This window comes from Drosophila eugracilis, unplaced genomic scaffold (assembly GCF_018153835.1).
Source record: "Drosophila eugracilis isolate 14026-0451.02 unplaced genomic scaffold, ASM1815383v1 contig_135, whole genome shotgun sequence".
Lineage (NCBI taxonomy): Eukaryota > Metazoa > Arthropoda > Insecta > Diptera > Drosophilidae > Drosophila > Drosophila eugracilis.
The window spans coordinates 67,804-92,515 of NW_024572150.1; positions in this window are offsets into that span (position 1 = coordinate 67,804).

The following is a 24,712-nucleotide window of genomic DNA, read 5'->3' on the forward strand; positions in this document are numbered from 1 at the left end:
GATTCTATCCTAGCGACACTGTTTGCACCTCCTCCCTCCGACGCCGATGTCTACATGGGTAAATAAAGGTAGACCGATTTTAAAAGTCCCCTATCATCAGGGTTTGCTTCCGAAAAACGAAGCTATAAGTCTTGAGAGAGCACAAGAATCGCACAACGGCTTACATTGACTGCCGAAATTTGACTGGAAACTAATTTTTCATTTCATATATTTTCCCTTAAATTGCAACGGCATTAATAAATGAGAGGGAGAGCGGTGGCCGAATTCGCCTGATCGAAAAATTAGGTCCCGTTAACCTTTTTATTCCACGACAGCATCGAGAGAAGCGCCAGTCTACGGATAGCGCGCTGGTATGTGCCTTTTGGTGTCTTCACGTTCAAAGAAGCACCATTCTATTCTATATTCCTGCAAAAAGGGACTTTGCTTCTGAATATTCCGTGTTCCCCGTGCGGTATTCTGGCACATACTGTGCCTTCTTGCCCAAGGTTCCTAGACTTGCAAGTTGACAAACGATACGATAGATTCCGGCGTCTGCCTTCTGCTTCGTTTGCTTTTAGTCAGAGCCCTTAGCCCCATCTTCCCGCTGCCCAACGTGTAACCGCCGACATCATGCCCTGTTGCATTCTTGCGAGAAATTACTCAGCACTGCTTCCGTTTCCGCTTCCGGCTTGGATCCTGCCAATGAGGCTGGGGTAGCTTCATCTCAGGCTCCACCGGCTAACGCGTTTGTGACGCCATTGTCGTTCATTGCCGATCAGGATCCTTCCTTCCCTGCCGAGCTCAACTTGAATCCGGCTCGAGCAAGTTCCGACATGCTGGCACCGCCAGTGCCGCCGTGATTCTCGCCAAAACCAAATTGGTGTCTTGGGATGGCCTTATGGGACTGTAGGTTTATACGACATAGGAGCAGCTTTTCAAATATCTCTTTGAGACTTGTTTATTGTTCCATTTTTGCGGATATTAGCCCAATTTCATCATGTTTTTGAATATCATTGTGAAAAGAGTTACTGCACAGATCGACAACTCTATAATAATTAGGGGAGATTAAATAGTGTCCTGGCACTTTATTTTTTACTTGAGCCCTTATAACTCCTATCACTTCTCTTGATTGGAATATGATAGGCACGGTAGTCTCTAAAATGATGTTTGTAGGATAGTACAAATTGATAATATTTATTTCAGATATATATAAATGTAAATTAAAGAAACAAAGGTTTTGTATTAAACTTCACGACTTCCGCACTCTATGGATGACACTTGCTCTCTTCAATATTCGCAATCGACTGACTTCAACTTAAATTAGTAAGGCGCAATTTCTATTAGGAAGAACGGACTATACTTGGTGGTTCGAGGTGGAGTGTTGTTAATTATCTGCTGAACTCTATCTATGTAACGATACCAATTCTGTGGGGTTTCCTGGCACATTTTGCTCAGCATCGGAATAACAATTTTTTGGATTCTTTCCACTTGGCTGTTACCTCTGGGAACGCCTGTGGTAATGTGTAGAAGCTGGATTCCTTCGCGGTTGCAGTACTCGTTAAAGAGTCCTGAAGTGAAAGCTGTTCCCCTGTCGGTAACAATGCAACGAGGATTTCCGAAAACGGCTGATTGCTTTTCCAGTTTTTCCAAGACTTCTTCGGTTCCAGCCGATTTTGTTGGATAAAGCCACACAAATTTGGAAAATCCATCCACGACAGCCAAGATGTGGCTATAGCGTTTTTTTGTGTCGGTGAGGGGTCCAACGTGGTCGATGTGATAGGTTCCGAGAGGTTCCTGAGTCTTGTTAATGGGACTGAGTAACCCTTCCTTTTTCCCACGTTTGGAGTCGATGATCAAACATTCCACGCATCCTTTAACAACTCATTCTACCTTCTGTTGGATTCTAGGTATATAATACGACTTTTCCAAAATATATATATATGTTGGTTAATATGTGTTTAACAGCTTTTATCCAGCTGTCGCTGTCTTGTGCCTCCACTAAACGTGACTTTGTAGAATCTGCGATTAGAAAGCATGACAAACGGCTTAATGCGTCCACGTGTCTCATCTTAGTTACAGCCCTGTGCTCTATCTTAAATTCAAACTCTTGCAGAGCCATGGCCCATCTAGCAACTCATCCTTCTAGATCGTCATTGCGAAAGCATTGCAATCGGTAACCACGGTAAAAGGCTTACCAAGAAGGTAAACTCGCCACTTTTTCAACACATTTACGATTGCTAAAACCTCGAGCTCGTAGGAACTGTACTTTTCTTCGCAACCGTTTGTTTTCCTGCTCATGAACTCAATAGGATGAAACTGCTGATCCTCCGAGTCCCTCTGCATTAAAACGCCCCCGAAGCCATATTTGCATGCATATGCATGAACTTCGGTTGTATCCATTGGATCGAACAGTCGGAAAATTGTCCTTCTTGATTTTTGGATTGAGTCGGCGATAATCGTAACAAAATCGTCTGGATCCGTCCTTTTTAGCTACCAGGACCACTGGCGAAGCATACTCTGAGGAGCTGGGTACAATAATTCCCTCTGCCAACCATTCCTGCTTCTCTATGAAACACCTGTTCTCGTATGATGTGCGTCTTGGGCGTTGATATACAGGAATATCGTCTTCCAACACGATTCTCATGCTCACTGGAGACTGTATCGATTTTATTGGCTTGTACTCTGTAACGAGCTGCTGTACCTTTAGTTTTTGATTGTCGGCCAGATGAGATAAATTAATTTTATCTAGTCCGGAACTTTTCTCGACTATCTCCATGACACACATTCCATTAAATGTCGATGCAAAGTGTCACTCCTTCAGCTTTCATCTTTTTGTAAATGAGTCCCTTCGCAGCTTTTACTTCCAGTATGTTTGCAAACTCTTTCTTAACGAAAATAGTTTCTTTATTCTCTTCGCAATTTTTAGAGATATGTCCTTTCTTGTTGCACTTGTAACATATTACTTCGCCTTTGCAATCCTTAGCAATATGGCCTTCGCTGTTACACTTGAAGCATTTCCTTTGAAAATTGCTCTGAGTCGGTTTACCTGTCTATTCCCTGTTCAAATTGTCTTTAGTATTTCCCTTACCTTTCATCTTTTCGTAAATGCTTAATTCGGCATTAAGTTTTCTAATGGAATTCGCTCGATACAACCCTGCCTTGTTGACCTTGGTGTCTGGGATGCCATCTATGAAGTACGATACTAGACTTTCCTGATCAAGATTTATCGGTTTTCTGATCTCCATTAAACTATAAAGATGCTCGAGACATGTCTCTTTTGGTTGTTTTTGCCTTTTGCGCAAAATCTTGTGTATCTATGCCGAACATAGCTTTTTACCGAATTCTTCCTTCAACGCGTTTTTCAGCTCAATCCAACCCCTAACTCCCCTTGTACTTTTAATGTAGAGCTTGGCTGCTCCAATCAGAAGTTGCTTAGCATAAATAAATTTCTGCAAATAATCCCTACCCACGGTAACTGCAACGTCATCGAATTCAGACGTCTTACTGTTCTGAATAATGTACTGAATATCACGTAGTGTAAATCTCGAGCTACTAGGTTGAACCGCCCCTTGGTAAATGGAAGCACTACTAACACTCGCAACATCCCCATCAGCCTCGCCGTCCTCATCGTCAGGCACATCTAATGCATAATGATCACACAACCGATCCCGCAAAGCTCCTTTTCTGCCAGTTGTATCCAAACCTAGTTCGAATAAATTAAATATTTAAATGTTTTGATACAACAAAGTAAGAATTTAATTGACCTTAAACAATTCGTGTATTCAAAAAAAAAATTGTAGAAAATAAAGTACCCTGTATATTTCTGTCTGTTACAATGCACGCTTGTATAGGTATTAGAAAGAGATCTTGAAGTATCGATATTTGTCTCGCTCTAAGGAAAAGAGAATAAGAAAATATGTATACCAATCTTTTGTTTCTTCTTCAACTTAAAAGTCAGTCGCAAATAAAATTCCGAAGCGTACACACGGTGTTCTCTGATTTGGCTTCTTCGAATTCTGCCGCTCAAGAGGTTATGGGCCCAGGCACTAGAGAATTCAAGTTTATTCGGTATGTGACTCGAGACTAAGAACAATGAGTGCTCTTTATCAAATTGATAAGTTAGACGAGACGAACTATGACACATGGAAAATACAGAGTGTTATGGAGTCTTACGTCTGGAGAGCTAACTGAAACGAATGTTCTAGAAGGACAAGAGTTTGAGACCTTGGACAGCAAGGCGTTGGCAACAATAACATTGCGTGTAAAGACATCTCAATTGGCCTACATCAAGAATTGCTTGACGGCTGTGGAGGCATGGACCAAGTTGAAGGAGGTTCATCAACCAAGCGGACCTGAATGAAAAGTACAGTAATACAAGAAACTGCTTAATAAACGGATGGAGCAAGGGCAGAGCATGACGACCTACATAAGTGAATTTGTGGAAATTCTGGATGGTCTAACCGGAGTTGGAATAGAGCTAAACGATGAACTACGCACTATCGTTTTGCTATCGAGCCTTCCAGAACAATTTGAGCATTTCGTGGTCGCTTTGGAGACACGAGATCAGTTGCCGTCGTTCGAAGTTCTCACCATAAAGTAACGGAGGACAGCGAAAGAAAAGGAAGTGGAGAAGAACGAATCGACAATACTAAGGCATTCGCTCCAACACAGAAGCACAACTCACAGACGAAGACCTATGGGCAGAAGAAACGAAAAAATATCGTTTGTTTCAAGTGTGGCGAACAAGGGCACATTAAGTCCCAGTGTCGAAGTGAGAGCGAGGGAGATCATGAATCATGATCATGAATCGCCAAAGCAGCCTGCTGCACTCCTGTGACGTCAGCAACGTCGACAATTCAACATGGTGCTTGGATAGTGGCGCAACAAGCCATATGTGTTGCGCAAGAGAGCTATTCACAAAGTTTGAGAAGCACACTGAACAGATCGGACTGGCTGATGCTGGTTTCCTTCAAGCAGAAGGTATAGGTGACGTCAAGATACAGACAGGCCAGTGTATGTTGACACTAAAAAACGTTCTTTACGTTCCTAAGATGACCGGAAATTTTTATTCCGTGAGCAGTGCTGTCGAGCACAGGTGCAAGGTGACCTTTGACATTGAGAATGCCAAGGTGATGCAAGATGGAGAATGCATAGTGAAAGCCAAAAATATTGGCAACTTGTTCTTGTTTGAAGGTGGCCGAAGCAAATGTTTTGCAATGTCAGCTGTTGATGGGATTTTGCTACACAAAAGATACGGCCACATAAATTTATCTAGCATTAAAGAGATAATATCCAAAGGGATACTTCGAGGGATAGATAATATTCGGTTGCCAGAGAATATTTATTGCAAAACATGTATGGTTAGCAAAATCCATGTCCAACCTTTCCCAGCAGCAACAAGTAATCGGGCTAAGGAGCTTTTGAAGCTGATACACGCAGATGTCTGTGGACCTTTCCCAAAACTGTCTCTCCGAGGTTCCAAGTATTTTCTGACTTTCATTGAATCCAGGAGGATTTTTGTTTACTTTCTGCGTGGGAAGAACGAGGTGCTATCCAAATTAATCGAAGTCAAGAATCTGGTGAAACGGCAGACAGGAAGAAGGAAGAATTTTTCAATAAACAGTTTGACGAATGTCTGAGGCAGCATGGAATCGACAGACAGCTAACAATAGCGTATACTCCCCAGCAAAATGGAGTTGCGGAACGGGCCATAGTACGCTTGTGGAGATCATTTTTGGGCAGAAGCTGTCAACACTTCGGTTTATCTCGGAAGCCGCTCGCTTACAAGCGCATTAGAGAGTATGACTCCTATGGAAGCGCGGACGGGTAAGAGACCTTGTGTAAAACATCTAAAAGTTGTTGGATCTCTTGCAGTTGCTCTGGATAAGTGTCCGAGGAAGGGCAACAAATTTCAACCTAAGGGCAAAGAGTATATTATGGTTGGATACTCTGTGGCAACCAAAGGCTATCGCCTGTATGACCCAGCAGCTCGACAATTGGTCGAGAAACGGGATGTTCTATTTGATGAACGTCATGACGTGGCATCCAAGGGTGATGTTGTCATGATCGATCTGGAGGAACTGGAGGAGGCCCTCCAGCAGCAGGGACCCAGAGGTGCAGAAATCGTTTCTGACATATCCATCCAGCACAGATCAGTACGAGAGTGCTGAAGAAAAGGAGCATGTTGTGAAGGAGCCATGCAGGGGCCCAGGTCGCCCCAAGATCATTCGGACTGGAAAACCTGGACGTCCAAAGAAGCAGTACAATATCTTAGGCGCCCCTGTTTCGGAAAATGTTCCGATTCCAAATGCAACGGAGTGGCGTGAAGCAATGGCAAGAGAATATGAATCTGGTTGCCAACCAGACCTGGCAGCTCACAGATTTACCAAAGAATCAGCGAGCAATTGGATGATGGCCAAATAGAACGCTTCACGGCTCGACGCTGGTTTTCAAGTGAATTGCGCAAGCGCTCACTGCAAAAAGGTGGATCAGTCCGTAGTAGGAGAGCTTATGTGGCTAGCTCTTACAACAAGGCCTGACATATTGCATTCGGTGTCAAAATTGGCATAAAGCACATCTTCAGATACCTCTCATCTACGATTGACATGAAATTACACTATCGGCAATGTGGTCAATCGTTCTGTGGATATGTGGATGCGGATTGGGCAGGCGATAGGCTTGACAGAAAGTCCTATACTGGTTACATCTACCTGTTAGCAGGTGGTCCGATTTCTTGGCGTTCGGAGAAGCAGCGAAGTGTGGCGTTAAGCAGTAGCGAGGGGGAGTACATGGCACTATCGGCGGCATTTCAGGAGTCGATTGTCATGCGAAGGTTGATTATGGAGATCGGCTGCGGAGACAACGACACCCCGTTCGTCGTGTATGGGGATAATCTTAGTGCGCAGGCGTTAATCAAGAATCCTGTTCATCATTCCAGGACAAAGCTCATTGATATACGTTATCATTTTGTAAGAGAAATTGTAAAGGAAGGGAAAGTTTTTGTTGAAATACAAATGTACAACTGAAATGATAGCAGATATTTTGACAAAGAATCTTCCGAAGACGAAACACGAAGAGTTTACGAAAATGTTAAATTTGTTTTGATGATAATTTTTGTAAACAAGCTTGCATTGAGGAAGGGTGTAGAAAATAAAGTACCCTGTATATTTCTGTCTGTTACAATGCACGCTTGTATAGGTATTAAAAAGAGATCTTGAAGTATCGATATTTGTCTCGCTCTAAGGAATAGAGAATAAGAAAATATGTATACCAATCTTTTGTTTCTTCTTCAACTTCAAAGTCAGTCGCAAATAAAATTCCGAAGCGTACACACGGTGTTCTCTGATTTGGCTTCTTCGAATTCTGCCGCTCAAGAAAATACAAATCAGTTTAAATATATGAAATCGCCTCAGTCGCTTTTGCTGTCTTCTACGTCTGCTTGAATTTTGCCAATCCAGTTCACTCTGCAACTCTAGCTCGTACTCTTCTACAATGTCGTCACTCTGCATTGCTTGCTCGTCTCGTGTCCACTTCTTGCTCTTCTCTTCGCAATTTTTTGGCGGATTGCGTCGTTTGCAAGTTCTTGCAGCTTCTCTTTTCGCCACAGGGAAACTTTTGTTGTCGCAAAAATAGCAAGTGGCCAGTCCACTGCTGTATATCGTCGTTCTCTTTTTTCTACTGCGCAGATTTTGCAGTTTTTTTTTTCGAGTTAGTTTTTCGGTACGCTCACAGTAAAGTTTTTGCAAAATTGTTGGCACTTTTGTAGTCTGTGTACACCAATTTGCTGCTTCTACGTTGGTCGATCTTTTTAACTTTTTAGAATTTCCCCGTCTTTATCTGTTCTTGTTTAACAATTACATCCAACGTTTTTCAGTTCTTACTTCGTTTTTATCAGTCTTCACTTCATTCTTTGTGGCGACAGTTTTCGATGTGTTAACGCACAGTTTTCTTTTTGTTCTTTTTTCCTTTTATAATCCCAGACGAGTCCCCAATAATTTGTAGGGTAGTACAAATTGGTAATGTTTATTTCGGATATATATAAAGGTAAATTAAAGAAACAAAGGTTTTGTATTAAACTTCACGACTTCCGTACTCTATGGATGACACTTGATCTCTTCAATATTCGCATTCGAATGACTTCAACTTAAATTAGTAAGGCGCAATTTCTATTAGGAAGAGGGTGATGGGTATAGACATTCTTTGATGAAAAGAGAGAGTTCTATATGGCGTTTTGGCTGATGGAAAAAAGCTACGAGGTTGTGGAATTCCGAACAGTGTGTCCCCATATGAATTTAAATAGGCTGCTTAATACCTTAATATACCCATATCCCACATGTTAGTTGGGAGCCCAAAGCTATTTATTGATGTGAGTGGTTTGAAAACGTTTTCTAGATGTGTGGCGAATACATTTGCCCTCCCTTCATTGCTGCGAGCCCATTCTCATGTTTGTGTGTGTATTGGCGACTCACTTTCGATTGGTGGACATATACCTGATTTAGCTTTCCACAGTGGATAACGTTTACTGTTTGGGGAGAGATGCTGCAAATAGGATAATTGAGATCGTTTATTTTCATCTTCTAAGCCTAGATTGCTGTTTTAAGCCTTTCCTTTGTAGCAGGCGATCTGTGAGCTTGCCACTCCCTCTGAAGCCTTATTGTGTAGCAGTACGTTGATATGCGTAGAAGCCCGCTAATTGTTATTAGGATTTGTTGGAAAAGAGATTAAAATCCTACGCTCAAAGAAAATGTGCCGACGGCTTAGAAAAATTGCAACTGCATTAACAGCTGCATTCGCGGCCACGCTTAACAAAACTCATTCTCGGCTGTTAATACTATCGATAGTAACAAAAAATACTAACTATCAGTTAATAACTATTGCTACCAATACTAATAAAATAGTAGTAAAAATAATGTCTGCTACATCATTTAGCTTTTGTCCGAATGAATTTGGTTGCTTGAATTTGGGCTAATGTATACAACACCGATTTCGGTCCCCGCTACAAAGCCCCCCGGAAGAATCAGGCTAGGGTATAATCTCATATATACTATTACCCTGGACTGATAACGACTGAAGACGGGTTACTGAAGATTGTCCTTGGCGTGGTAAGTACCGACTAGTACTCCCTGTAAGTCTTATTCGTAGTAGGTATGTCCTACTTTCCTTCGGACTCTGGGCAGGGGAAAGGATGGACCAAATTCGCATTATATCCAGTTTTAAAACAACTTGGCTTAAAATTCTTCTATATACCTCCTGACCTACTGTGAAAGATACTTCTCGTGATCGGAGATTGTATCTCTTTTCATTTTCGTTGTGCTTTTCTAAGATACGCTTACTTGCCTTTTCTCGCACAATTTCAAAGGAACCTGGGCGATTGAACTTTAATGAACAGTCGTCCAACATCTTCACCGCTATCGGTGAAAACCAGGAACCAGGAAAATTGTTTTGATTTGCTCCTACTTGCTGAACCAGTTCCACGTACTCTGACGACTTAAATGTTCAGAATCTAAGTCCACCAGCAACCCTTCCCGCAAATCTATAGCTGCTGTAACGTCTTGTAATGTCATCGTTGACTCGAGACAATGAATCTGGAATGACATTGAGAGTTCCTTTTCGGTGCTCAATCTTGAAACGCTAATTTTGCAATGCTAAAACCCATCTGGCCAGCCGTAAACTCAAATCGTGATTAGACATCAACCATTTCAACGACGGATGATCGGTGATGATCTTAAATTCAAGTCCTTCGACATACCCCCTAAAAACCTTTAAAGCCACTATCGCGGCCTGACATTCTTGTTCGGTAACAGTGTAGTATGTCTTGCTCGCGTTACGGTTTTGTAAAATCAGGGCTACACAATACTGGAGCTTCACTAAGACATTTCTTCAATGCCGCAAAAGCTTTTATGGCCTCCTCTGTCAACCTAAACTTCCGCTTTGTGGTCATTAAATCTGTCAACAGAGCATTAAAATATTAACAATTTGGAACAACTGCAAGCTTTAATTGTAAGGCTAACTTCCTCAGAACTTCGAGCTGTCTCTCAATAGTTGCGGAGACTATCAACGAGTTGTCCAGATAAATAAAGACTTAATTTCTGAGATGCACAGGCACCACCTTGACCATCAATCGTGACATTCTGCTTGTAGCGTTTCACAGCCCAAAAGGCATGACCTTAAACTGATAAAGAGGTCGTCAAGGGATCGTAAAAGCCGTTTTATCGCGAAATCTAACAGAACTTACCAATTGGCGTCTTTTATATCCAAGCTGGATATAAATTGGGCTTTCGGTATACGATTAAGAATTCCGCTGAAACTGTTCAGCTTCCGGGAGTCGAGACAAATTCTCAGTTTTCCGGGCTTCGGCACTATGACGATTGGGGACAACCATACGCTTTCAGACTCTGAGCTGCAACATCCTATCTATCTCAGCGTTCATAGATGCTTCTACCGCCGGTGAAAGCGGGAAATGACGTTGCTTGAGAGGTTTGGCCGTACCTATGTCTATCATATGAGTAACTTAATTAGTTCTCCTTAGACCTTCTTTCACAAAGGATGGAAAACAACTAATTACGGAACTGAATCCATCGATCCTTCTCGGTGGAGTGGCTGGAACAAAGGCAGCGCTAGGGGTAACTGCCATAGTTACTAGGAAGCTTTGGGATAATGGTTGACTTTAACAAAAATATAAATAAACCCAGTGTTCAACTTGTTCCTTACATACAAAGCACTTAATTTAACATTAGCTCTTACTTTTGTTTCATTAATGTAGAGTTAATTAAATTACTAATTTAAGCAAATAAAAAGGTGAATTATAAATTGCTGGTTCAGTGGCAGAAGGCCCTCAACAAAATCTTTTCGAAATTAGAACCATTCAAATGTTGGATTTCATAATTTGGAGTCGTGGCACTTCAGGAAAATATAGGGATTTTTAAATTAAATTTTTCTATTGATACGATGTCCTTATGATACTGTCGAGAGAGCCGCATGACCAGAAGAGAGCGACGCAACTAAGCTGAGAACGCACGTGAAAGTAAGATTATGCACGAACGCTCACTGTGAGGTCCATGATCTGGGCCAACAAAAGAAATGGTGGCGCAGCTTGTCTCAGTTATACGAAAACTTTCTCGGGCCTATCTTCCCTTTCCCGCACAAAATTTTATATTTTCTCGTAATAACTCGATCGTTTGGGTTTGTTCACATATTTTAGTTGGGGTCCGCCAGGCTTTATATAAATTTTCAGCACTCTCCCGCCGGGGCACTGTCTAATGATGTGCCCCAACAAAGGTTGCACGGGAGAACGTTTCCTCTTGGCCAACGTTCCGTATTGGCCACCGGTAAGCTTGCTCGCAGTGAGATTGTGCACGCCCTCTCTTGGCAATTTTCCCGAACTGATACAATAATGGGGAATAGTTTACAATGTTAATTCCTGAACAATAGCGTCTCTCTCTCTTTGCAAATACAACCAATGCACTAATTAAACAAGCGCACCGCGCAGGCATAACTACACTTAAGCACACACAAGACAGCACGGAACTTTTAAGTCCGGCTCGCAAAATTTTACCGATCGTCTGTCAGTGATTCTCCCTTTGTGGGTACGGGATTCTATCCTAGTGACTCTGTTTGCACCTCCTTTTGGGTGCGCGGTCCAATTGGAAAAGACATTAAAATCCGACGCCGATGTCTACATGGGTAAATAAAGGTAGACCGATTTTAAAAGTACCCTATTATCAGGGTCTGCTGGGAAAGTTAGGGAACATAATCTCCAAGTCTGACTCTGTGAATGTGTGATTAGGGACAATATATGATGAGACAATAGAAGACTTTTGTATCGAATCAACTTTGATGGCAGTGGCGCAAACCTGATTTGTTTGTTTTGATGGCCTGTACCCTTTGTAAGAGATGAGAAAGGGACATATCCTCACTCTTGGCGTATATTTCTCAGCAATTGATGCAGCTTATTTGAATTTTTAAATTTTCTTTACTTCTACAACTTTTTGGGACCATAGGTTTTCCTAAATTTCTTCTTCACGGCTTACATTGACTGCCGAAAATTAATTGGAAACTAATTTTTCATTTCATATATTTTCCCTTAAATTGCAACGACATTAATAAATGAGAGGGAGAGCGGTGGCCGAACTCGCCTGATCGAAATATTAGGACCCGTTAACCTTTTTATTTGAGGACAGCATCGAGAGAAGCGCCAGTCTACGGATAGCGCGCCGGTATGTGCCTTTTGATGTCTTCACGTCCAAAAAAAGCACCATTCTATTGTATATTCCTGCAAAAAGGGACTTTGCTTCTGAATATTCCGTGTTCCCCGTGCGGTATTCTGGCACATACTGTGCCTTCTTGCCCAAGGTTCCTAGACTTACAAGTTGAGAAACGATACGATAAGGCGTCTGCCTTCTGCTTCGTTTGCTTTTAGTCAGAGCCCTTAGCCCCATCTTCCCGCTGCCCAACGTGTAACCGCGGACATCATGCCCTGTTGCATTCTTGCGAGAAATTACTCAGCACTGCTTCCGTTTCCGCTTCCGGCTTGGATCCTGCTAATGAGGCTGGGGTAGCTTCATCTCAGGCTCCACCGGCTAACGCGTTTGTGACGCCATTGTCGTCCATTGCCGATCAGGAACCTTCCTTCCCTGCCGAGCTCAACTTGAATCCGGCTCGAGCAAGTTCCGACATGCTGGCACCGCCAGTGCCGCCGTGATTCTCGCCAAAACCAAATTGGTGGCTTGGGATGGCCTAATGGGACTGTAGGTTTATACGACATAGGAGCAGCTTTTCAAATATCTTTGACAGGCACGGCAGGAGACTGATTGGCCTATATGTTGAAGGCTGAGACTTGTCCATTGTTCCATTTTTGCGGATATTAGCCCAATTTCATCATGCTTTTGAATATCATTGTGAAAAGATTTACTGCACAGTTCGGCAATTCTATAATAATTTTAGGAGAGATTAAATGGTGTCCTGGCGCTTTATTTTTACTTGAGTCCTTATAAATCCTATCACTTCCCTTGATCGGAATATGATAGGCACGGTAGTCTGTGAAAAGATGTTTGTTGTGAGCCCAAAGTTTAGTGGCGACTCACTTTCGATGGGTGGACATATACCTGATTTAGCTTTCCACAGTGGATAACGTTTACTGTTTGGGGAGAGATGCTGCAAATAGGATAATTGAGATCGTTTATTTTCATCTTCTAAGCCTAGATTGCTGTTTTAAGCCTTTCCTTTGTAGCAGGCGATCTATGGGCTTGCCACTCCCTCTAAAGCCTTCTCTTATATGTTGGTCAGAAGTTTCTGGACTCTGGTTCAATGTTGGTTGCCGCAACCAGCAGTGGTTTGCTGACCTGCCAGCTTAGATGCGGAGACGAAGGTCCCGTTGATATATCTTAACGTCAGGACAAAAAGAACTTCAGGGGTCGTGGTCGATGGTATATTTGAGAAATTGTTTCATTTTTTACGATTTTGAGCTGCACTTTTATATTGGTCAACTTTTAAACTCTTTTTAGATAGGACAACCTCTGTATTTGCAGTGTGGTTTCACCCACAATTACTACAATTTTTGGGAGAGTGGTTCTCCTTTTTTATAGGGAAGGCCTCAGTTGAATGTGCGTCCCCGCAGGCAACGTAGACTGGGCGTAGTGTGCAATAAGTTTTCATGTGGCCGTATTCCTGGCAAATCATGCATTGCACAGGCCCATTCAGCTTATGGGGTTCCTCAACGGCGATCCTACAGTGCTATAGATATTGAAGCTTATAGATTGGGCGAACTTCATTGTTTTTCAAATGCATACTTTCAGGCTCCAACTCAACCTTGAACGTTGGCTGTGGAACATTATTTTATTTAATATATTCCTAACCTGTTCGACATTAAAACCCTTTTCTTTAAGTCCAGCTATAATATCATAGATAGGGAATGTTACTTGTAGTCCTTTGAAACTTGTAAGCTGGTAGGTGTAGTAGTTAATTTTTCCGATGACGAGGTGTTTGGCCACTGATCGGTAATCTTGCTCAGTGTCGAGTTGTATTTTTGTTTCATTGATCTAACGCCATTTTATGGACTTTACATATAATTTGTTTGCTCCAATTTGATCAGTTATTTTTTAACCAATTCGGCACAGTTTGCCTGAAGTACAAGAATTTGTGGTGGTTTTAGTTGCTTGGCCTTAGGTGTTTGAGCGTTATTTGAGGTCACAAAGAATAGAAAATCGGTTTCCTGTCATTGTTTGGCACAGTTGATACAGTTCTCTTAATAACTTTTGATGCATTTGATTTTTTAGCTGATTGTGGGCTAAACTTTCTTTTTATTTGCACATACCGATCGATTCCTGTTTGAATTAGTGGTCTGTTATTTTTTGTGTTTCTGGGTTGGGTAGGGGCCTGCTTGTCAGTAAGAACTGACGAAACAGAAACTGCAGTTGATGTGGTTGTTGTGGTGGTTATTGTCGTCGTTAGTGTCGAAGTCACCGTTGTAAACGAGGGCATTGTGCTGGTCGTTGTTGTAATAAGCAAATCATTGGCTATGTTGTAGGAGTTGGGGGACGGGCATTGGGCACTCCTCGGCTGTTTTTTGATGTGCCGCTTGTCCCGGGAAAGAGCGAGCGTGCTCTCTCCGTATTCGCTTGCAGTGTTACAGTTGTTGTTGGTTCTGTTAATTTTTCCGCTCTTATGGAGTAAGCGTTATCTCCGATTGACGAGAGCCGATGCTCGCCTTGTTGTTGCTGCCCAGACTTGATCATTATGGTTTTTTGAGAGAGAGATTTGTAACAAATTGCATTATCGCTTATATTAATAATTCGAATAATAATAATATTAGTAAATATAATAATTATTGGACATTTCCAATGCACATGAGCACAAGTACTCATGCGTACACTCTGAGCGCCTTTTCTTGATATAGTATTCGGCTTATGTGGTGTGTCTTAATTACACGGCGGAGCGATATAAAAACACGTCTGTTATCATTGACTTCCACTTTCACACGGCGGGCATATAGCAGTTTCTATTTTGTTTTGGTTCTTTCAGTTTCGTATGCGCTTTACTGTTATTTTGTAGCGCATGTCCTTTTGAGAGTTTTTGTAGAGCTGCTGTAGCTCTAAATCGAAGATTCTGTGCTAGCGGGGCACGTTATAGGGTCCGGATTCTGCTTGTCGGCTTTGGGGTTGGTGGTCTTGCTTGGACAGACTCTGCCACTCACTACACATTATTATTACTAAATCTATAATGGAGCGTGCTTGGGACAAACTAAAAGAACGGAGGACTGAACCGAAAGAGTTCGGAGGAATAAATTGGGAAAGAAAGAAAGAACGGAATGACTTAGAAAAGACTAATCGTTTGGCAAGACACTGGTGTTGTTGTGCCTGCGAACTGCACACCCTACCTACGATCACCGGATGCTAGAGCATTGCTCTGGTGATCCCTTTAACACCATACATTCGGAAAAAAATCAGATGAGTTCAGTCACTTAAAGTTTTAAAAGATTCATCCTTAACATATACGGATAATTAAAGGTATAAGAAATATAGTTCAGTTGGATTAATAATAGACGGTATATATAATAACACAAAACGTCTTAACATAATAATTGTAACCTTAAATCTTTCAAGTTCTTCAAGAATTAATTCTATTTTAAATCGTGCCAATAGGTATTATTGGTTTCAAGTTTTGCTTTGCTTTCAGAATATAAACTTATTCAATAGAAATAAAAAAATAGTATCCAAAGTAACTAAAAGTAAGTAAAAATACAGTGTTTGGGCTAACTGCCACAGTTACTAGGAAGTTTTGGGATAATGGTTGACTTTGACAAAAATATAAATAAACCCAGTGTTCAACTTGTTCCTTACATACAAAGCACTTCATTTAACATTAGCTCTTACTTTTGTTTCATTAATGTAGAATTAATTAAATTACTAATTTAAGCGAATAAAAAGGTGAATTATAAATTGCTGGTTCAGTGGCAGAAGGCCCTCAACAAAATCTTTTCGAAATTAGAACCATTCAAACAAAATTTAAATGTTGGATTTAATAATTTGGAGTCGTGGCAATTCAGGAAAATATAATGATGTATATATAGTATACATCATAGTATATATGATACTGTCGAGAGACCCGCATGGCCAGAAGTGAGGTACGCAACTAAGCTGAGAACGCACATGAAAGTAAGATTATACACGAACGCTCACTGTGAGGTCCATAACCTGGGCCAACAAAAGAAATGGCGGCGCAGCCTGTCTCAGTTATACGAAAACTTTCTCAAGCCTATCTCCCATTTCCCGCACAAAATTTTATATTTTCTCGTAATAACTCGATCGTTTGGGTTTGTTCACATATTTTAGTTGGGGTCCGCCAGGCTTTATATAAATTTTAAATTTTAACGTTCCGTATTGGCCACCGGTGAGCTTGCTCACAGTGAGGTTGTACACGCCCTCTCGTGGTAATTTTCCCGAACTGATACAATAGTTGGGAATAGTTTTCAATGTTAATTCCTGAACAATAGCGTCTCTATTCTGCAAATAAAACCAATGCACTAATTAAACAAGCGCACCGCGCAGGCATAACTACACTTAAGCACACACACGACAGCACGGAACTTTTAAGTCCGGCTCTCAAAATTTTACCGATCGTCTGTCTGTGGGTGATGCTCACTTTGTGGGTACGGTATTCTATTCTAGCGACACTGTTTGCACCTCCTTCTGGGTGCGCGGTCCAATTGGAAAAGAGATTAAAATCCGACGCTCAAAGAAAATGTCCGTCGGCTTAGAAAAATTGCAACTGCATTAACAACTGCATTAACTCTTTCTCGGCTGTTAATACTATACTATAACAAAAATACTATGTATCAGGTAATAACTATTGCTACTATTATTATTGCTACTGCTACATCATTCAGCTCTTGTTCGAATGAATTTGGTTGCTTGAATTTGGACAATTTGAACAACACCGTCTTCGGTCCCCGACACAGCTGCAAACTATAAAAACGCAGTGTTGCCATCACATAATGGCATAGCTAATCAGAGCTGCGAACTTTAATTTTTAATACAAAAAACTTCATCAAAATCGGTCTAGCCGTTTACGATTTTATAGTGGACAAACATGATTACATTCATTATACCCGTTACTCGTAGAGTAAAAGGGTATACTAGATTCGTTGAAAAGTATGTAACAGATAGAAGGAAGCGTTTTCGACCCTATAAAGTATAGATATTCATGATCAGGATCAATAGCGAAGTTGATTGAGCCACGTCTGTCCGTCCGTCCGTCCGTCCGTCCGTCCGTCCGTCCGTCCGTCCGTCCGCTGAGATCTCAGGGACTATATCAGATACAAAGATGAAATTAAGCATGAAGATTCTTGAGGTCCCGGGACAGCGCTGCCACGCCCACTCTAACGCCCACAAATCTCGAAAAACTAAAACGCTAAAATCTCGGGTACTAAAAGAGCTAGAAAAGTAGGCTTAAGAGTACGTTATTTAGGGATGCCACTGCAACTTTCCACAAGTTTTTATTTGGCAACGCTCACTCTAACGCCTACAAACCGCGGAACACTGTGGCGTCTATAATAATATTATGAATGCCTTCGTTTGACCTTGTGTACCTTATTTCTGTTAATATCTATCGATTTACCAAAGATTTTTTAAATCGGAACATTATTTTGCTACTTATGAAGAAATTTAGGTTATAAGGCCTCACATGGGCAGTGACGTAATGGGTATCTTATAGTCGCGGCACTCGACTATAGCGTTTCCTCTGGTTTATATATATATAGATTGGTGTTTGTGACTTTATGTGTTAGGTTGCTATTGCAGCATGTAAGTTGTTCATCATTTTCCCATATCGGTAGCTGGGAGATGAACATTAGAAAGTATTTGTAGGGTTGTTTGTCATATTACAACATTTTGTAAACGCTTCCTAGAAGACGATAATCACATACTTTAAAATCGCAGGGGATCCTAAGCTCAGTTTAACAGAAGGCTAATTCTACTTGGGTAAATATAGGTAGTGTAGCGAGCGGAGTAAATAATTTTAATTCTATTTTAATTACATAAATACATACATTGTATGTGTACATACAAACTAACACATTCCTTCTCAAGTGTCCAGCCAACAAGCCGGCCCTGAAATGCTGAGCATGCATTCCGGTATAGCCGGTCGTCTCGTGGTATATGTATACATAAGACAAATATGCCAATGCATGTATTTACTCATATCGCTGCTCACTTCAGTTTTTAGCCTCTAAGAAGAAATGTTTGCAAATAAAAGTTCAGTCGTGAACACCACTCAAGAAGATAATGTCTTATGATTTCTCCTGTCATTATATGGCGACCGTTACCGCACGCAAAAGAGTGCTAAAATAAAAACACTTCAAAAAAAAGAGAAAAGAGAAGTTAAAGTGCAAAAAAAACTAAAACAACATAGAGAAGAATAAAAATAAAAATAATAAAAAAAAGAAGAGTAATATAAAAAAAACATTTAAGAAACTTTAAAAACAAATGAAACTTACACTTAAAAAATTGCAAAAGCAAAAAAAAATTTTAACAAGCAAAAATTCTAAAAAAAAGAAACAAACAAAAAAAATCAAGAAATTCTAGAAAATATATTCGAAGGCCCACAAAGCTAGAGAAAAGCAAACAAATGAAGCAAAAATTAAAAAACAATAAATTTTTTACTTGCAAAAAAAAGAGAGAGAAGAACCATTTACAACGCATAGCAGGCAGGACCCCCCACTATGCCAACGATCTGGAATTCAAAAAAGCAGTAATAGTACAGCAAGAATTATCCGCTGGCTGTACCACCGTTGGAAGGGTATGGATGGTACACCCGTACCACAAAACGACAACCCCTCACTTCAAGAGGCACTGGAGGCGCAGCCGAAGGATGGACCCAGACCTTTAGCCATTGCCGAATAAAAAGCAACGCAAGCAGGGAGCGCCAGCGAGCCCAGGACAGGGAAGACCAGATAACGCAAATACCAAAAACTGCACCCCCAAAAAATAAACAAAGGGGCGGAAAGCGAGCTAAACTTCTAAAAGAGCGAGCGGTGATCATCGAAGACTTGAAGGAAGGAAGACCTTAAACTAACCAGGAAAAATTGAAACGGCGTCTAAAGGAATTAAATTGTCTTCTCCACCGGGAGAAGTAGAAGCGGACTAAGTAATTAGTTCACCGCTTCATTTTTTTAGCACTTGCAACGCGTATAAGCGGGGTGTGATAATTAAGTTCATTAACAACCTATTTTTTTTTCACATAGACTCATGTACTAACACACAACTTTTGGTGTAAACTTAATATAAGTAAAGCTATTGTAACTTGAATTTTTATGATATGTAAACTAAAAGTTGTGCACATATTAACCACATCATTTATAGGTTTACTAAATATCTTATCCCCTCTACCTTCATAAAAACCTTAATTAAAATAAAAAAAAAAGTAAAAATGGGTCTGAGGAGCTCAAAAGAGGAAGAAGTGAAAGACAATACGGCAAGTGTCGTAAATAATGTCATAGTTGACAACACTCCTCTTTTCAACTCCATGTTTATTTTACTAATAATAATAACTGTAGCTCTGTTGGTACAAGTAGTGCTTAAAGTGCATTACATCTATAAAAAATGTATCAAAAGAGAACATTTGTATAGAGAGCATATGAGCCGAGCTCAAGACCTCGACAAAATTTAACAAAAAAAAAAAACGCAAATACATTTTTCAAAACGGATTAATAAAACGATTATATATACATATATAAATATTCTATATCTTTGCTTACATAAGGAAGTTTATAATCGATTAATCATAATCATATTATCATATACAATGACAACAAACTGCTCAATTGATAAGGTAAAACTTATCATGCAGGTGGGAACGTTTCACAAATATGAACGAATATGAACGAAGCCGTAACTAAATTTGTCAATAGTTGTACCCAAGCGACAGGGCAATCGAACGCCGTATTATTTTATAATAATCGGTATAAACAAAACAATTACCGAGGAAATAACATATATCGGGGCAGAGGAAACCGTGGTGGTGGCCGTGGCAATTACAATAACCGTGGCTATTATCACAACAACACCACACCGCAAGGAACCCACAACTCCTCAAACCGCGGAAATAACTATAATAGAAATGTTAGGATTACACAGGAAAACGAGGAGGACCCCTTGGCGGTAGAAGAGGAAGAAGAACAGCAAGAATCTATAAAATCAACATTAGCTTCAGTGTTTTCATAAAAGTTAAAAATGAAAAACCAACAAGTATTTAACATTGTTAGTAGATACGGGAGCCGAGATTTCATTACTCAAACAATGTAATCAAGAGTACCCCGAATTGAACAGTTCTAAAATATTAAGTCTAACGGGTATAGGACAAGGTTCTATAAAATCCTTGGGTTTAGCGTTAGTGGAGTTTAACGCAAAAAATGTCATTATACCACATGACTTTCAAATAGTCCCACCTGATTTTCCGATTCCATGCGATGGCATTCTGAGAATAGATTTCAGTAAAGAATTCAACTGTATCTGTATTTTCAAGACTCAAAAGGTTCTTTAGTGTTAAGACCGAATAACCTGACTTTTCCAATACAAATCCCAATGCACAATACAATTTCCGACAATACTCTCTTACTACCATGTAGAGCAGAAGTAATTAGAAGAGTAAAAATTAACTCAAAAGAACCGTCCGTTTTTATTCCGAGCCAAGAACCATTTAAAGGTGTGCTGGTTCCAAGCACATTGGTTAACACGAGTTGTGCAACAGTCCGATTTTTAGGTACAAACTCTGAAACAATTAGTTTAAATGTTAAATACAATAAAATTCGAATCTTTAGAATACTATGATATACAAATCCCAAGGAACACAACCCCAAGTACAATAATGATAGAACAAAATAGAATAGATAGAACTTCCCACGTAACGAGCTCTGTGGCGCGTTTGGACCGATCGTATTTCTGTCGGCCAATTTGTGTTTACGCAAAACACAGTAGCACAATGTTGGCATTGGTACAGTGTGTATTCGATACGATAATATGTGTTTACTACATCTCCCTCCTTTTGAAAAATAACGTAATATTATGTAGTTATTTTCAATAGTATATAATATGATAAACATTTTTTTTTTTTTGTAACGTATTTTGAAATGTAAAAATGATCATTAGAATCCAAAAATTGACATTGCTATAATTTTTTTTTTTTTTGATTTGTCTTATTTGCCGTATGAATTCTGAGCCTGGCGATATGTATTTATCTTAGAAATGGGATTTATGAATTATTATATAAAATTTTTGTAGAAATTGTTGATAAAATTAAAACTGTTTAAAATTGTTTTTTTTTATTATTTTATTTTTGTATTTTTATAATTTTTTCTTTCTGCTTATTTTTTTTTGTTTTATTTACGGTCTGTGGATAATATGTTATAGCGGTGTGTATGTGTTTTTTTTTTTCGTTGTTTTTGCTTAGACTCTTTTCCAGTGTTCGTAATGAACGTCTTCATTGGATGCACTTATAATACAATCTTCAAATACAGCTTTTGAGGCAGTTTTTGTATATTTATTTGCAATTGGTAACTAAATATTTTGCATATGTATATGTATATATGTATTTATGCCCTATATTTTACAGATTCTATTGAAATGATTTCATAGATCTTTTTGCTCTGTGCCAATTTGTGTTTGCTGATTAGTATACCGGCTTGCTTTTCAAGCCTTTGGAAAAACTGACCTAAGTCGAGAATTCCATTAGTATATAAATGGCTCACATCATATCATGCAGTAAGATAATACATGTAAGGTCACTACGTTTACGTATTTCGTCATTGCTTATGACTTCTTATACGTTGGGCCTAGAAGCTTTAGTCAGATTATGCCTAAGCAAATCTACTTTATATTTTTCTTTTCCTGCGCAGGAATTTTCTGTTTACTAATATCTGGTAGTAACTTCAGATTTTATTATTCGATTTAATAATTTCCAGTTTGGTCTTTGCATAAGTTTAAAAGAATCGTTAATCAAAGTAATTTTTGAAAGAACAATTCGATAGATCAAAGTAATTTTTTTTAAAGAAAAATTGAATTAAACCGTCAATAGATCAAGCTAGACTTATTTTTGAAAAAAAATAATTATGAGACAATTTTTATTTTTAACAAAAACAACGAAAAAGAAACACAGCTATAAAAAACAAATTTGATTATTTTTTGATTCCTAATTATACTGACTGAACTGAAAACTCATTATACCCGTTACTCGTAGAGTAAAAGGGTATACTAGATTCGTTGAAAAGTATGTAACAGATAGAAGGAAGCTTTTGCGACCCTATAAAGTATATATATTCTTGATCAGGATCAATAGTCCGTCTGTCCGTCCGTCCGTCCGTCCGTCCGTCCGTCCGTATGAACGCTGAGATCTCAGGAACTATAGCAGATTCAACGTTGAGATTAAGCATGAAGATTCTTGAGGTCCCGGGACAGCGCAAGTTTATTACAGCATCCTGCCACGCCCACTCTAACGCCCACAAATCGCAAAAAACTAAACTTGCTGAAATCTCAGGAACTATTGGAGTTAGAATGTTGAAATTCAGAAAGTATAATCTTCAGATGCTAGCGCATCTTATAGTGGTACTACTATCCGGCCACACCCACCCATACGCCCACAAGGCTCAAAAGCCGGTTTTCGGATTTTCTAGAAAAGCTAATATCTCGGTAACTATAAAAGATAGAAAGTTCGGATTAAGCATGTAGGTTTTTATGATGCTCCCAATGCAAATTGTTTTCTTCCGATCAAGCCACGCACACTCTAACGCCCACAAAACCCGAAAAACCAAAAATGCAAAAATCTCAAAAACTATAAGAGCTACACAATTTTGCTTAGGAGCACGTATTAAGGAGATGCCTCTGCAACTTGTAACGAAATTGCACCCAGCCACGCTCACTCTAACGCCCACAAACCGCGGAAAACTGTGGCGTCTATAATATTATTATGAATGCCTTTGTTTGACCTCGCGTAACTTATTTCTGTTAATATCTATCGATTTACCAAAGATTTTTCAAATCGGAACATTATTTCGCTGTTTATAAAGAAATTAAGTTATAAGGCCTTACATGGGCAGTAACGTCACTATAAGCATCCTATAAACTTCCTCTGACAATAGGTGGCGCATTGTGAATTTCCACTAGCAAAATAATATTTTAAAATTTTGTAAAACAGTAACGGGTATCTTATAGTCGCGGCACCCGACTATAGCGTTTCCTCTTGTTTTTGATTTATATTTAGTTAGCTATTCAGCTAATCACTTGAGGAATATGCCTTCTTCTGAGTTACAGTTATTATTATAAGCAAAATATACATGGAGGTAAAAAGAGGAGAGTTTATGACAATATTTACGACATTAGCCGTATGTCTTTTACTTCTTCATCTTTTGAGCTCCACTGACCCATTTTTACTTTTTTGATTTTGATAAAAATTTTTATGAATGTAGATGGGATATGATATTTAGATAACCTATAAATGATGTGGTTAATAAGTGCACAAATTTTAGTTTACATATCATCAAACTTCAAGTTACAATAGCTTTACTTATATTAAGCTTACACCAAAAATTGTGTGTTAGTAGATGAGTTTATGTGAAAAAAAATAGGTTGTTAATGAACTTAATTATCGCACCCCGCGTAAACGCGTTGCAAGTGGTAAAAAAATGAAGCGGTGAACTAATTACTTAGTCCGCTTCTTCTTTTCCCGATGTAGAAGGTATTCGGGAATTGTTAAAGGTCTTGGTCCATCCTTCGCCTGATCCTCCAGTGCCTCTCGAAGTGAGGGTTTGTCGTTTTGTGGTGCAGGTATACCATCAATACCCTTCCAACGGTGGTACAGCCAGCGGATATTGCTTGCCGTACTATTACTGTTTTTTCGAATCCCGACAGGACTGTCATGGTCGCCAAGTAATGATTTCAGTGACAAAACGTCGTGTTCCGTTTGACTATATTTTATTGAATGTCTTGATATGAATATATTCTTAAAGCTAAGAACTCGTGCTGCGCTTCCTACAAGAACATCAGCAGAGCGGCAGCAGCGGCTATGTATATAAGAATATTTTATGCTCACACATTAGGCGAGAGCGCGAGAGAGATCCATATGCACATGTTATATATATGCGTTGTCAAGCTATGAGAAAGTGCTGACACTTGCACTTCCCACGTAACGAGCTCTGTGGCGCCTTTGGACCGATCGTATTTCTGTCGGCCAATTTGTGTTTACGCAAAACACAGTAGCACAATGTTGGCATTGGTACAGTGTGTATTCGCTACGATAATATGTGTATACTACAATTTGTATTCTAATGGGAAAATTGATTTAAAACAATTTTTTCAAAGGCTTGAGATACAGGCCGGAATGCAAAACATAAAACAATTCCAATTGGCACCCAGCGCACTGATTTTAAAGTCAGTATTACTACCAGAATTTAAAGAAATGGGCAACCGTACATTACAAAATGTACAAATAGCGCTACTTTCAGAGGTGACCATAGTAGACAAAAAAAATGAAAAAAATATAAGAGAAATCTTAAAAACATTTCATGATGATCCGATCGAAGGAGGCCTTTCTGGAATAAGGAGAACATTATTAAAAATAAGACAACATTACTATTGGCCAAATATGACAAAAGTAGTTAGTAAATACGTGAAAACCTGTCAGACCTGTCAACAATCAAAGACAACCACTCATACAAGAACACCAATGACAATTACCGAGACACCCACAT